The following is a 13,989-nucleotide window of genomic DNA, read 5'->3' on the forward strand; positions in this document are numbered from 1 at the left end:
ACTCTCATATATTTTCTTCTAAAAGTTCTAAAGATTTGCTTTTCACATTTAAGCCTTTAGCTCATTTGGAATAAATCTTTGTGCATGTTGTATCGTAGACATCCAATTTTATTTTTTCAATTTGAATAACAAATATATGGCTCTATCACTGACTTTATAAACTGTGAGTCTATAGGGTCTTGAATTAATCTTTCCTTCGCATTTAACATAATAATTGAAGGTTTTGAAGAGTGAGGCCTTTAAGAATGAGTAGGATTTTAAGAGGCAGAGATAGGAGAAGTCATTTGAGGAAACATGGAGTAAATAATGAGGAGAGGAATGAGAATTTAGAAGACCATATGAAAACCAAGAAGAATCCACTTTGATTGAAGTGCTGATTACTGTGTGGAAGATTGGCATTGTATTGAATTACACTGTCAATATAATAGCCAGCAGCCACATATGGTTTGAAATGCGTATGTGATTTGCATTGAGTTTCTATTAAATGGCACTGGCATGGAATGCTAGCAAAGTAGGCCAGGACCAGACTGTGGAGAATTTTGAACACTGTTATTAAAAAGTTCCATGTGTTATTCAGTAAGTAGCAGAGAAGAATCAAAGGGTTTTGAGCAAAGAAAAGGCAGTCTAATACTCCTAATTTTTATGAATCAGCATCTCATCTGCATGCAGTCAGTTTTAGAAACCATTCTCCCATTAGCTCTGTGTGGATGATTAGCTGTGGTGATGTGGTTTTTATAGTGAATAATTAACACGGTAGTCCTTGTTATGTTTTTAATGTGACATGAGTGAAGGAAATCTAATGTGTGTTCCTTTGAGTAAGAAACTGGAACATTAATGAGACAAAATTTTAACAGTTCCCTATTACTTAGGGGATAAAGTTATTCTTTTTGCTCACATTAACTCAATATTGTCAGCTTTCCAAATTCTCTACATCTGCCTCCACTCCAGTCCAATATGTTAAGCCTTCATAGAGCATGACTATGGTTAATAATACTGTCCTACGTATTTGTTTTGCTAAGAGAGTAGATCTTGAAAGTTCTCTTACAAGAAAAAAATTGTCTTAACTATGTATAGTGACAGATGTTAAGTAGACTTATTGTGCTCATTTTGCAATGTATAAAATATCAAATCATGTTGTATACCCGAAATTAACAAAATTATAGGTCAACTATACCTCAATAAAAATTAATTTGTAAAACTCTGTTAAGCATTTGTTGAAGGGTGGATCGTCCTAGAAAATGATAGAGCAGAATCCAGAGTCTGATCTTGTTATGTGTTTGCCATTAAGTCTTTATGTGACTTCATGAATGTGTATTTCATGTCACACACTATTCTGAACAATTTATATAAAAATCTTTTTACTTCTCACAATCATTTTATTGCCCTGAGACAGAGAAATAGCTAACTCAAGATCACACATTGGTGGTAAGGATTCAAAAAGGGGCACCTAATTTCAGAACCCAGGCTTTACATGAGCATTTATTTAGCCCTTTAGTTTTTCAGTGTACATATATGCACCCGTTAAAAATTTTTTATCAATGTATAGTTGATATACAATATTATATTAGTTTCAGGTGTGCAGCATAGTGATTAAGTGTTTTTACAGTTTATACTCCATTAAAATTTATTATAAAATAATGGTTATAATTTCCTGTGCTGTACAATATATCCGTGTTGCTTAAACTTTTTTATTTGAAATATTTCCTAGCTTTACAGTATTTTGCAGTTTTTCCTAAGCTGGGTTCTTTTATAGCATGATTATTATTAATGGCTGCATAACATTCCTTATTAAGGCTGTTACCATAATTTACATAGTCACGTATGTCATTTACAATTTTTTTCAATTAAAATGCCATGACATTCTCTCTTGTAATCAGGTCTTTTTGTTACATCCCTGATTATTTCTTTAGGACAAATTCCTAAAAGTGGAATTGCTGGACCCGGGCACAATCACTCTCAAAGCAGTTGGAGTGAAGCAGATGGAATTAAGGGAAAGCAACTTCAGCTAACGAAAACCCATTCACGTTGCATTCTTAGCCCCATCGTGGGTAATCCCGTCGCCAGCCCTATAGCAGAGTGCAGTGCACAGATTACTGATGGCTGCGGAAGCCTCCAATGTCTAGATCAATAATGTGCCTCTCTGCTGGCATGTTCAGCTTCCTCTCTGGTTTAGTAGGATTTCTGCCCCCGAGGTCACTTCTGGTGACCTTTTCCAGAGTTTGCATCACGTAAATTTACTTGGACGCCTTCGACGGACCTACAGGACAATCTCACTATCCCTCTGCAGGGTCCTTTCTCCCACTTTATACTACATAGTTCAATTCAAGAGCTTCAGAACAGCATACTTGTAATCTCTCTTAGAGAGACTCATTTTTTGTTGTTTTTATCGGGTAGGTTTTAGAACTGGTACCCACCCTATAATCAGTATACTAGGTCTGATGTCACTACAGCGCTTCAAAAGTGACATACCTCGCCGTTCTGTTAATCCTGGACCTGTTAGATGACAAATCAAAGAGGTCTACCTAATAATGGTTATTGGGCATATAAATGTAATTTTGTTAACTGGTAAGGCTGGTGAAAGGGGCATGATTTCGGGCTTCTGTTCTTCTTGGCGCATGAATCCAGAGTTTTCTTGGATTTAAAATAGTTTCACAAAATGCTGGCGGGACGAATCGACGACACAGGGTTTCTCAATCTTATGTAAAACACTATAACAGTCTTTGATCCGCGAGAGCCCGGATAGCTCAGTCGGTAGAGCATCAGACTTTTAATCTGAGGGTCCAGGGTTCAAGTCCCTGTTCGGGCGCTCTGTTTCATCGTTCTTTTTGTTTTCTTTCTGAACGATTAGGAATCCGAAGGAAAAAAAACTGCTTCTCGCTGGGAAACCACTGTGCAAAACCTCCACACTTGCCAAAAGTTGAGTGATTTTGCGTAGCCATTTTTTTCCTCCCCTGAGAATGTTTATCTAGCATATTTTGAAATTAATGAAAAATGAAATTAATTCGATATAAAATAGAACTAGGCTGCAGCATTGGAATTTTTGTCTGGTACCTGGTTACGAGGTATGAAAAAGAAAGAAACAACGCCCGAACAGGGACTTGAACCCTGGACCCTCAGATTAAAAGTCTGATGCTCTACCGACTGAGCTATCCGGGCGCCCTCTTCAGGTATCTTTCCTCCTTTTACTTGATAATATTCTAATTGCTTCTCAAGCATATTCTAACGGCTTATTAAGCAAATTAAATCTAAATTTTAATTGGTATTAAAGTTTTTTTTCCAGCAAGCTGAAAACAGACATTCACTTTTCTATATTTTTCTTCATTTACTTAACACATGTATTCTTTAAGCTCTTTCATATATCATTTTTGATAAATTTCCAGTATCTACTAAGCTCTCTCAAACTAAGCGGGAGTAAATTACAGAAAAATGGGCAACCAAGATGAATATTAAAAATTCAGACAGAGTTGCAACCTCTTTTTATTACAATTCTTCTATTTTCCATCGATTACTGCCTTGATAGGACCTCTTAATTTTAGTTATTCTACTGAACCAGATTACATATTTTCCCCATATTTTTGGTGAACAATACATTTCCATTCATTAGATGAGGTAGCTGTTAGATAAGCGTTCCTTAGCACAAAAGAAGGAAAGATAAATTTGATTCATGAATAGAGGAGCTAATACAGAAAAACAGAAGTGACTATGGAAACTTGGGTCTGACTTTAAATTGAAAGGGAGTTTAGACCTTTAATTTAGATTTTGATTGGATTTTGCCTTTCCCCCTTTTCCAGGCAAGTTGCAATCCTAAAGTCAGACTCACAAGATGAATCCTTCTGCAGCAATATTAGTGTGTACCAGTGGAAGCAACATGGAGCACCAAGAATAAATATCTCCAGATCAGCCTAGTTTTTCCTAAAATCAGTTTCATCAACCCTGACACACAGGGTGTGGTACACAGGATTATGAAATTTCAAAGACTGATAAGGGAATTCATTTTTGCTTCTGGGAACTTGAGGCTTCTGAACACAATGAACAAAACGGCCCAGCCTCAGTTGGAGGGATTTGTTTCCTACAATTGTCTGTTTCTTTTAGAATAAAGACCAACAAGCTGTGTGATCCCAAACAGGTCCGGGTTTCCACACCTACAAAATGAGGGAAATTGATTAGATGACCTGTAAATGAATCTAAATGAACAAACATTTATTGATCACATGATATCTCTTATGGCTTAGGTTCTGTGCTGACTCTAGAGTCAGAGATCCTGTTCACAGTCTGGAAAAGAATGCAGACATTTAAGCAAACAATTTAAACAAAGTAATAAACGCAGTAATAAGAATTCAAGAACAAGAAGTGGCAGAGGATGAGAATGGACAGAAAGGCAGAGATTATAAAATGAGGACAGGGGTCCTTGAGTTTTCAGCAAGGAAAATACATCACCAGAGTTGAGTTTCAGCAAATAACTGTCAGAAGTGTACAGAGGGAATTGTAATGAGCCAGACAGATACGTATTTATTCAGATATTTCTTGAGCGCCCATGTGTTAGATAAGAAAAAACTTGTTCAGTTTGTACGAATGAGATGTGAAAATATATACCTGTTTGGTTTTTTTTTTTTAATTAAGGGAAATGGTGTCTGTCCAGCGTCCCCAAAGGGAACTTCAAGGTTTGTTTTGTTTTGTTTTGTTTTTTTCCTGCCCAATGTCTCTGTTACATCATATTCCCTTTCCTTTAGGATAATAAACCAGCTGTTTAAATAGACTGGGATTAACTCATAACTTGCTTATTGAGTCCCCACTGTTTCCACAGCAGTGAGCTAGGCACAGTGGGAAGGAAAAGAGTAAGTCTGGAAGGAAACTGGGGAGTGAAAACTGTGTTTAGGGGATAGTGAATATATTAATCTGGCTGGAATGGAGGGAGGCAGAGAAAGGAAGTGCCGAGTTGGAAACAGCTGATCGGGTTTATTTCAGGCTAAGGAGAACAATTTTATCGTAAAGGCAACGGCAAAGTTCGAAAGTTGAACTGCAAGTTTGGCTTGTTAACATTGCAAAGTCCCACCTGAGCAAGCATGAACTGAATCCGTTTTTTTCTATGCTGCGTTACAAACGCCACCCGGAGTGCTATCTCGCGCCTTATTTAGCATGAATTCTTCTGAGTGTTTCTTCGAGTTTCTCACTCACGTTGACTGTTGAACCTAATTCTCCCACTAGAAGGCAGTCTAAACTCACAGGTTCTAGATTTCGGCCCATCACTACCCCCTCCCCCCCGCCCTGCCTTATTTCTTAAGCTTAATTTCCCCCATTAATTTTGCTGTTGTTGTTACAACTTTTTTTTTAATTTAAGTATAGTCAGTTTACCTCGTTTCATCAATTTCTGGTGTACAGCATAATGTTTTAATCATACATATACAGATATACATTCCTTTTCATATTCTTTTTCACTGTAGGTCACTGTAAGATGTTGCATATAGTTGCCTGTGCTATGTAGTGTAAATTTATCTGTTTTATATATAGTAGTTAGTATCCCCCACTAATTTTTTCTGAGAGTTATGTTTTATTCAGTGGACATTTCTGAGGACTCGAACCCCCTTGGAGCCTGGGATGGCAGCCTCCCAGCTCGCTCTGAGGGGCTGCTCCCTGTCCCCCACTAATTTTTAAAGGGATTCTTTTGCCCTCCTACTCATCAGACTCATTTGTCATTGAAAATCGCCAGGAAATCTGTATCAGAGATGGAAAAGGTTGTGGAGGAAGAAAGGGTTATCTTTGCAGTTCTCAGGCCCCACTTGTTACATCTCTGGACCCTGACACAGCGCACTGCACTCCCCTTCCAGCCCGCAAGCTTTGTCGTCTAAGTTGGTTGCACCCTGGATTGGTTCCTGTTTTCACAGGGTCTTGGGGGTACATCCTTGGATGCTGAGGTCTTGTCTTCCTCATACTAAGAGTTCCACGGTGGAGCCTGGCTGAATATTTAGTACAGGGTTAGTCTTCGTTGAATACAATTTTATTGAAGAGCCAGGAAACACATCTACAACGGTAGAACTTACGCAGGTCATTTTGAGAGGCTTTCCCAGGGTCCCCAAACCAAAGCCAAGTGTACCTGCCTACTCAGAGACTCAGTGGTTCACCAACACTGAATAGAGTCTTTGGAGCTGAGACCATTACAAGGTACTGGGAAGATGTGTGGTACAGAGAAGTTGTTCTGAAAAGTCTCCTTTTGTGTTTTGGCCTAACTCTGAACCATGCTTAGCCTGGGTTTCCAGTGGGCACTCCAATCTCTCTCCCACCACCCTTCCCTCTGAGAACCCAGCAAGGCTAGCAGCCCAGGAACCTTGCACAGCACCCGGAGGTCAGACCCTGGGATAAATTCTCCCTGAACAAGGCAGCCCTCAAATATCCTGGATCATTGAAAAGACAGAGGGGAGAAGCAGGACTGATGCCAAAGCAGCAAGATCAGTGGGACTTAAGACAACAGTCTAACCACCAAATATTTACACAGCACCCTTACCCCGTTTCCAACATCCATCTTTCACAGATACTTGAATTTTTTGAAGAAAATCTACTGAAGGACTGTAAAATGAAAATGGTACAAACATTGCCTTTTTCAGTTTTAGCTTGAACTTGTCTTACAGGTTAGCCCTAACCCAGAGCAGAGCCCAGACACCACAGTGCAGATAAACAGTCACCCACCCTCTCCTCCCATCCTCTTCAACCACTTGCTTCCCGACTCATAACCTACTTCTCGTTATTACCACTGAAATCTTAAATTCTCAGGCCCCATTGTCTAGCCCAGTCACTCTCTTCCTATAAACTAAACCCAGGTCTTTGTTCATTGACTCATTCACCAGGTATTTATTGAGCATCAGCTTTGCATCAGGCAATGAATTAGGATAGAAATTCAAAGGTAAACCCAACACAGAGTTCCTTGTCCTTAAGGAGTTTATAGCTCAGTTACCCACTTCCCCTGTCCCTGCTCCAATTCAGAAAAACAGTGAACAAGCCATCACAACCCGCCATGCTTACTGCTGCCAGCCCGGGCAGCTTTCAGGTGTGCCTAGACATCCTTGGGAGGCCCTCTAGGGAAGCTTCTTGAAAAACCAGTTGCAGGGTGTATTAGTTTGCCTTTGCTGCTGTAACAAATTACCATAAATTTAATGGATTAAAACAACATAAGTTTATTATCTTACAGTTCTGTAGATCAGAAGCCCAACGTGGGTCCCACTGGGCTAAAATCAAGTTGACAACAGGGTTTTGCTCCTTTATGAAGGCTCTAGGGAAGAAACTGTTTCCTTGCCTATTCCAGTTTCTAGAAATCGCTCACATTTCTTGGCTCAGGACCTCCATCCTCCAACTTTAGAGCCACCAGGGTTGTATCTGTCTTACCATTTTACCGTCAGCATACCTCCCTCTAACTTCAGCTGGAAAAGGTGTTCCACTTTTAAGGACCCATGTGATTAGATTGGGCTCACCTGGATAATCCAGGCTAATCTCTCTACCTCGAGGTCTTTAACTTAATCATAGCCACACAGCACTTTCGCCATGCAAGATAACATAGTCGCAGACTCCGGGGGTTAGGAAGCAGACGTTTCCTCCTTTGGGAAGCTATTATTCTGCTTACCAGGGAGAAAGCCACACGAAGGGAAGGGCGGCAGTGGAGGGGGATGAGGATGGGAGGCCCTTTCTAGGCAGTGAGAAAAGCCTGCAGAAAGGCCCCTAGGTGAGAAGAGCTTGTCTTCTAGGAACTGCAAGGAGCTCAGTGAGGCCAGTGCATGCAGTTTGCAATGGGATGCAGGCAGGATTTCAATTCAACATATATGGATTGAATTCCTACGCTATAGCAGGTGCTGCCCTGAGGACAGAAGGATGAACAAGACCAAGTCCCTGCCCTCAGATGCTAGAGCGAAAAGCAAGAGATCTTGTAGGCATAAGGAGTTTGAACTTTAGAGCTATTTGGAGCCACCCATTCAGTCGATAATCTCACTGAGCAGGTGCTATGTGCTAGGCACTGTTCCAGGCTCTGGGAATACAAAAGTTTAAAAACCAAGGTACAAAATCCCTGCCCTCGCGGAGCTTATAGGCTGGTCAGTTTTAAGCAAGGGAAGCCGATGCTTGCTTCAGAAAGAGCACTCTGGCTGGGGCGTTGGAGAAAAGATTGGAAGAGGAGAAGACTAGAGAGAGAGCTCAGTGCCTCGATTCCCCCTTCTTCAAGATTCATAGCCTTTCTTTAGCTGCAGGTCCCTCCTTCGGCGTCTCCTCTTTTGCCTGGAACCCTCTCTCCCCTTTATCCTTCAACTGTCCTTCTCCTGCAACCACAACCCTGATTTAACATTCTGCACCTGGGCTTCCTGAGCTGCAGATGAAAATGATGAAAATATCCATACTGTGGCCACTACATGTCAGAAGATCTGACCCAGCCGTATCTTCAACTCTGCAGACGATTCTATTTCTCTCTTAAGAAGCTACCACTCTCATTCCTTTCAGTGGCTACTTTAACCTTAACCACTTAAGCCCTCAACCCTCCCTTCTCTCTCAGATTTGCTTAGAGGCTATCAGGTAGCAACCCCTTCTAAGTATAACCTCTAGGTTTACCAGTCCACAAATGCATTTGCCTCTGCTCTGCCTCTCAAAGACATCCCAGGCAGCTCCACCCCCATATGCCTGGATCCTATCTCCTCTGGGACATTTTTCATTAATCATCTGTCTCCTTGGTGTCCCCCTCAACATATGAGCCTTTCCCATTCGAAATAGAAAAAAAAAAAAAGTCTTCCTCTTGATCCTGCGTTGCCCCATCCACTGCCTTATATTTCTCCTCCCCATTAATTGCTATGCCTTTCGAAAGAGTGGCCTATATTCATGTGTCTCTTTTCCTCTTGACCCACTAGAGCTTGGTTTAACACGCTGACCGCCCTCTGTGGATCAGGTGCCCCTGAGGAAACACACCCATCACCCAGATTTGGGTGCCATGCCGAGCAAAGTTTAACTATGACTGTTCTCACACCACAGACACCAGTGACTTTCTTGTCAATCCAAAGGGCCTTTTTCAAAAGAATATGAAAAGAAATATATGTATGACTGGGACATTATGCCAGAAATTGACACATTGTAACTGACTAAACTTCAATTAAAAATCAGAAACAAAAACAAAAACACAATAATTTTAATTCAATAAAGAAAATAAGTCAACAATAAAAAAAAAAAAACCACAAAGGGCATTTTTCAGCCCTGCCCTCCTGGATGTCTCTGCTGTGTTTATGTTCCCATCACTCTTTTCAGACACTTTCTCCCTCCTTTCTGACACTCTAAGGTCTCAGTTTTTCTGCCATCAACCTGGTTGTTTCTTTCTGATTTCTTTTGCAGGCCTCTTCCTTCCTCTAAGTGCCCACCTGGGGGACTCATAGATGCCCATAACTTCGTTGATCATCTCTAAACTGAAGAGTCTAAAATTCACATCACGTGTCCACACCTCTAACTTTGAGTTTAGTTTCATAAATCCACAGCCTACTAGACACCCCTACCTGAACATGACTCTGCAAATCCATGCCCAAAATTAAACTCACAATTGCCCCCACCTGGGCCCTGTTTTACTTCCGCCCCTCACTTAGTAAATAACACCACCTGCCACCAATTCCTGGGGCACCAAGTGGGGAGTAATTCTAGATTCCTCCTCCCCACCCCACTGACGATCCCTACAGTCAATACATTATCAAGTATTGTTGATTTGACTTCCTGTCTCTTGTATCTGCCCTTGCCTTTTCACCCCCACTGCCCTAGCTTTGAGATTCTCTGATCTCACACTCAGAATGTAGCCATGGCCTCCTTGTTGAACTCCCAGCCAGTACTCCTAACCTAGCAGGACGCAAATGGCACACTCCAATTTGAAAAGATAATTTACAAAAGGCCAGTAGGGTATAGGAAAAGCACAAAAAGAGTGTGGAGTACCCTGGGGCCAGCAGGAAAGGGGTTTCCACTCCCTGGCTGGAAAGTCGAAGGAAGGGAGTGAGTGATTACCTAAATTAGGAGACAGGAGGGAAAGGGAGCGGGAGGAAGAGGGACTGAGAGGGAGGGGCAACCACCTGGAGGGAAGCTGTGCTCTTTAGCTGAGGGTGGCAGGCAGCCCATAGTGACCCCACAGAGAAGAATCCCTGAGAAATAAATATCTAGACTGCCTTGCCCTCCCACCTCCCACTCCCCTGCCATGGATCCCCATTGGCCCACCACTACTAGGAAGCCAGAGTGAGAATGGACCTGGGGGGGGTAAGAAGATAGTGTGCCTTCCAAATCCTCCTGCGTAATATGCCACATCACAGATCACTGAGCACACCACTCCCAGTCTGCACCCTGGGTTCTCTGTCACTTACAGGACAAAATCTAAACTTTCTGACATGCCATGCTCTGGTTTCTGGTTCCTCTTCTAATGCAACAATTTCTCCCTACTTAAATGCCTTATAAAGGCTTTGATATGATCCTCAACCCAGTGGCCCAGACAGGCTTATTTCCATTTGCTCTCCACTGAAGACTTCTCATTCCAGCAACATTGGACCACTGATGGCCCCTGGGCTACTCTGTTCACAAAGATTTGTGTTGTGATCAGCAGGGAACCAGTGAGCGAATGCAGGCATGTTTTCATCCCTTGCGGTGCCTGGAGGTCAGGAGTAGGATCTTGTGTACATCATGACATGTGCAGAGCACACTTCTGCGGTCATCAAAACGGTCCACTTACATTCTCTCTTGTGACCTTCACAACAGTCCTGAGTTGTAAGCGAAGCTGATAGGATTACTGATGCTTGGAGAGCAAAGTGGACTACCCAAGGTCACAGTGCGGTGGGTAGAGAAGTAACAGCCTCTGTCAGGTCTCTTTCATGAGCTTCTCCTCCCATCGCCTCATTCAAGGTTGCCTGCAATTAAGAGTCCTTTGCGTTTGCCCAGATTTCATTTTATATGAGGACAAAACAATCTCCCAAGAGATCCTTAGTGAGCTCTGTAGTTTCCTCCAATTCTCTAATGAATCTAAGACTTGGGTTTGTTGAAGTTTCATATTAGTGGGAAAATTTTTAAAGTCCCCTATATCTCTTTTATACATATTTTTGTTGAAGTCCCCTTGTCTTTTAAAAAGGCTTTTCTGACACCCTTTAAAAAACTCCCAAAACTCCAGTGAACCCAAAACAGCCTGGGATAGTAGCATTTCAATAAATATTGCTTTGAGACCAGGGAAGGGGCAGGTTGGCAGATGTGTCCATAGGAACCCTGGCTGGGGAGTCGTGGGCATCTGAAGGAGGCTGGGTCTTAAGCCTGAATATCTGAATACCTGAAGGGGATTGCAGAGAAGGGAGGCTGAGAACCAGGTGTCAATCATAGTCTGGCAAGAAAGAAGGGCGCTGGGAGAGAACAAGGTTCAAGTTTTGAGGAAAATGTACTTTGGGATCTGAGATCGAAGTTATTATGCAAACCAAACGGAAAAAGAGCTGGTCAACTATTGATTTCTTTGGTTGGAGCCCTTTGAAAAATTCTTCTGGAGACCACTGCTCATGGAAAGGCACTTAGAGTCTATTTTTAAAACATAACATACTGTATGAAAGATTTTTTTTTTCTCTCCCATGGTTGGGTTGGAGGCACTACTACCTCCTCTGCCCCCTCAGATTGGTGACTGCTATTTTCTGGTGCTCGGATCAGAAGATCCACTAGCGCGAATACAAAAACCGAATGAGACTGAGTGAGCAAAGCGCCGAGACGCTCCCCCCAACCCCCGGCATCCTCAAGGTGGGGACTCTTCCGGGCGTCGCTATTTTAATGATGGGGAGAAATTCTCCAGACCGATAACTGGACCTCCAAACTCTCATTTCCAGCATAATGATTTGGCATTCATCCGACACAGAACAAAGGGGGGTCCCAGCAGGGAAAAGTAACGACCATCTGCAAAAACCCTCACGCAAGTGGGAAGTGGAAATTTTGGCTCTTGGGTTGCTAACGCACAACTTGACGCCAGCGCGTTTGTGTTTCCCCCACGCACTGGCAGCGGAGGGAGGGAGAAAGGGAGATGGAGGGAGGGGAGGGGAGAGGACAGGAGGGGGAGGGGGGAGAGCGGAGGGGAGCGGAGGGGAGGGGAGGGCGGGCGGTCAGGGTTCCAGGACCTGCCCCGCCCTCCCGCTCGCCGCGCAGTCGGCGCTGCGGGCTGGAGCCGCGGCCGGCGGCTGCCTGTCCTGGCCCGGGCTGGCCGAGCCTCGCGTCGCCGTGCAGTGCGCCGGGTCTCCGGGAGATGGCTTCTCCCTTCTCGCCCGCTGCTCCCGCTATTGTCTCACCCGGGGTTGCCTGACTCTGCGGGCTGGCGCACGCTCTCGGCCGAGAGGACTTCTTCCCCTACTGCGAGCTGGTCCTCGCGTCCTCTCCCTCCTCTCGGCTGCCCCGGGGACCCCGGGGCCGGCGGCCGCCGCGTGCAGCGAGGAGAGGGGAGCGGCCCCGGGAGGAGGCGGTGCGCGGGTGCCGGAGCCGCCCGGAGCTGCGGAGCCAGCACCCCCATCGCCGAGCACACCAGACGTCGGGTCTTGCAGGAAACAGCAGTGAGCACAGGTAGGACGCGCACCCAGCCCGGAGCACCGGCCCGGGTCTGCGGACCGTCTGCGGAGTGGAGGAAGCGGAGGTCAGGGGGCTCTCCCTCCAACATGGCAACAGCCGAGGTGCAACAATGGAAGGAGCCGAGGGTTTCCCGGCGGCGGGCTGAGCCCCAGCCCCAGTGCCGAGCAGGTTGCCGACCCCCACCGCCTCCCCGCTCCAGCAGTTTCGGGGTGTCTCGGACCGGGGGCACCCTCTTCCCCACCCCTTTCCCTCTTAACACACTTCCTGGCTCCCAGCTGCAAGGCGACCTGAGCCAGCCAAAGGTTTTGGTGTTTGTTTAAGATGAGAAATAAAAAGCAAAACCTGCCCTGGAGTGAGGCTGGTGTAGGTGGTGCTTTCTCTTGCAGTGGGTGAAAAGTCGGCATCTAGCCTGGGGAATATATACATTTTTTAGCCAGACGGATTGTAGAATTGGCTTCTCCCTTATAAGGATACTGCAGCAAAAGGAGAAAGCTTGGGAGAGGGAGAGGGGCCCTCCGGCCGGAGATCCCGGCATTGGGGCGGGGGCGGGGTAGGGGGGCGGGCTGGGGGGGGGGCGGGTAGGCGCTGCTCTCCTGGCCTGTACTTGTCTCTCATTTTCGGCTCCTACAGCGGTGGCTTTGATGTTGGGGAGCAATCGCAGCAGCAGGAAGCCCAAAGGAGGCTGCCAAGCTGGGGTGGGGTGGGGTGGGGTAGAGTGGGAAGCCCAGGGGCTTGGCACGCTCCTGGGTTGTGGGAAGAGGTTACCAAATGCATGAGGTTAGTGCACACACCCGAATTGGCTAAGGGGCATGTGTGTGACGATTCTGCCATTGCTCCAGCTCTTTCAGGCCAACCTTCTTTGCTTCCGTCTCCACCCGCCTGTGGGGTCTTTGTGGCTTCCCTGCCCCAGTCCCACCAGCCATCCCTGGGATGGAATCTCTATTGTCTCAGCTGCCCTGAGGTTTTTTCCCCCATATCCTGGGCAGGCTGGTCCCAGCATGGCACCAGATTCCTTAGCACACAACTACTCAGGCTCCCAGAAGTGGGCCAGCACTGCCCCTCCTCTCTCTACTACCTGACTGTCTGGGTGGTGGCCAAGCAGATGTAAGTAATTTGCACTGAATTCCAACCCTGTATCAGTCTCTGAATGAAAACTTACTCTCTTGCTGCACTAGGCCTTGGAAAGATATTGGAAGAGAAGTGGTCCAGGGGGTGGCAAACCTGATCCCCCAAATACTCTCCCTCCCCAACTCCAGCTGTGGATCCCAGAGCAGAGAGCTTATGAGGCCTGGCGGTCCCATCTGGGGTTGTGTCCATGGAAAAATTAAGTCGAGGCACATTTTATAGCTCTGCCTGGCAGCCAGAGTCTGAGGAGATGGTGGCTTTGTGCCGGAGCCCTGGACTGAAGCTGTGGCGGCTTCTCCTTTG

The 13,989-nt window shown here is 45.1% G+C and overlaps 1 protein-coding gene and 2 non-coding genes across 6 annotated transcripts in view; 2 read left to right on the plus strand and 1 right to left on the minus strand.

The window, feature by feature from the left end:
• Positions 1–2,733: 2,733 nt before the first annotated feature.
• Positions 2,734–2,806, plus strand: TRNAK-UUU (transfer RNA lysine (anticodon UUU)). The gene has a single exon. It is a non-coding gene; the product is annotated as a tRNA-Lys (tRNA).
• A 277-nt stretch (positions 2,807–3,083) lies between these two features.
• On the minus strand, positions 3,084–3,156 carry TRNAK-UUU (transfer RNA lysine (anticodon UUU)). The gene has a single exon. It is a non-coding gene; the product is annotated as a tRNA-Lys (tRNA).
• Positions 3,157–12,106: 8,950 nt separating this feature from the next.
• Positions 12,107–13,989, plus strand: part of PIK3C2B (phosphatidylinositol-4-phosphate 3-kinase catalytic subunit type 2 beta) — a 61,340-nt gene continuing 59,457 nt past the window's right edge. For all 4 annotated transcript variants that reach the window (XM_074351996.1, XM_074351997.1, XM_074351999.1 and 1 more), the window contains exon 1: positions 12,107–12,555. The gene's annotated coding sequence lies outside the window, so the exon portion shown is untranslated. The remainder of the gene's footprint in view (positions 12,556–13,989) is intronic.

Source organism: Camelus bactrianus, chromosome 23, assembly GCF_048773025.1.
Source record: "Camelus bactrianus isolate YW-2024 breed Bactrian camel chromosome 23, ASM4877302v1, whole genome shotgun sequence".
Lineage (NCBI taxonomy): Eukaryota > Metazoa > Chordata > Mammalia > Artiodactyla > Camelidae > Camelus > Camelus bactrianus.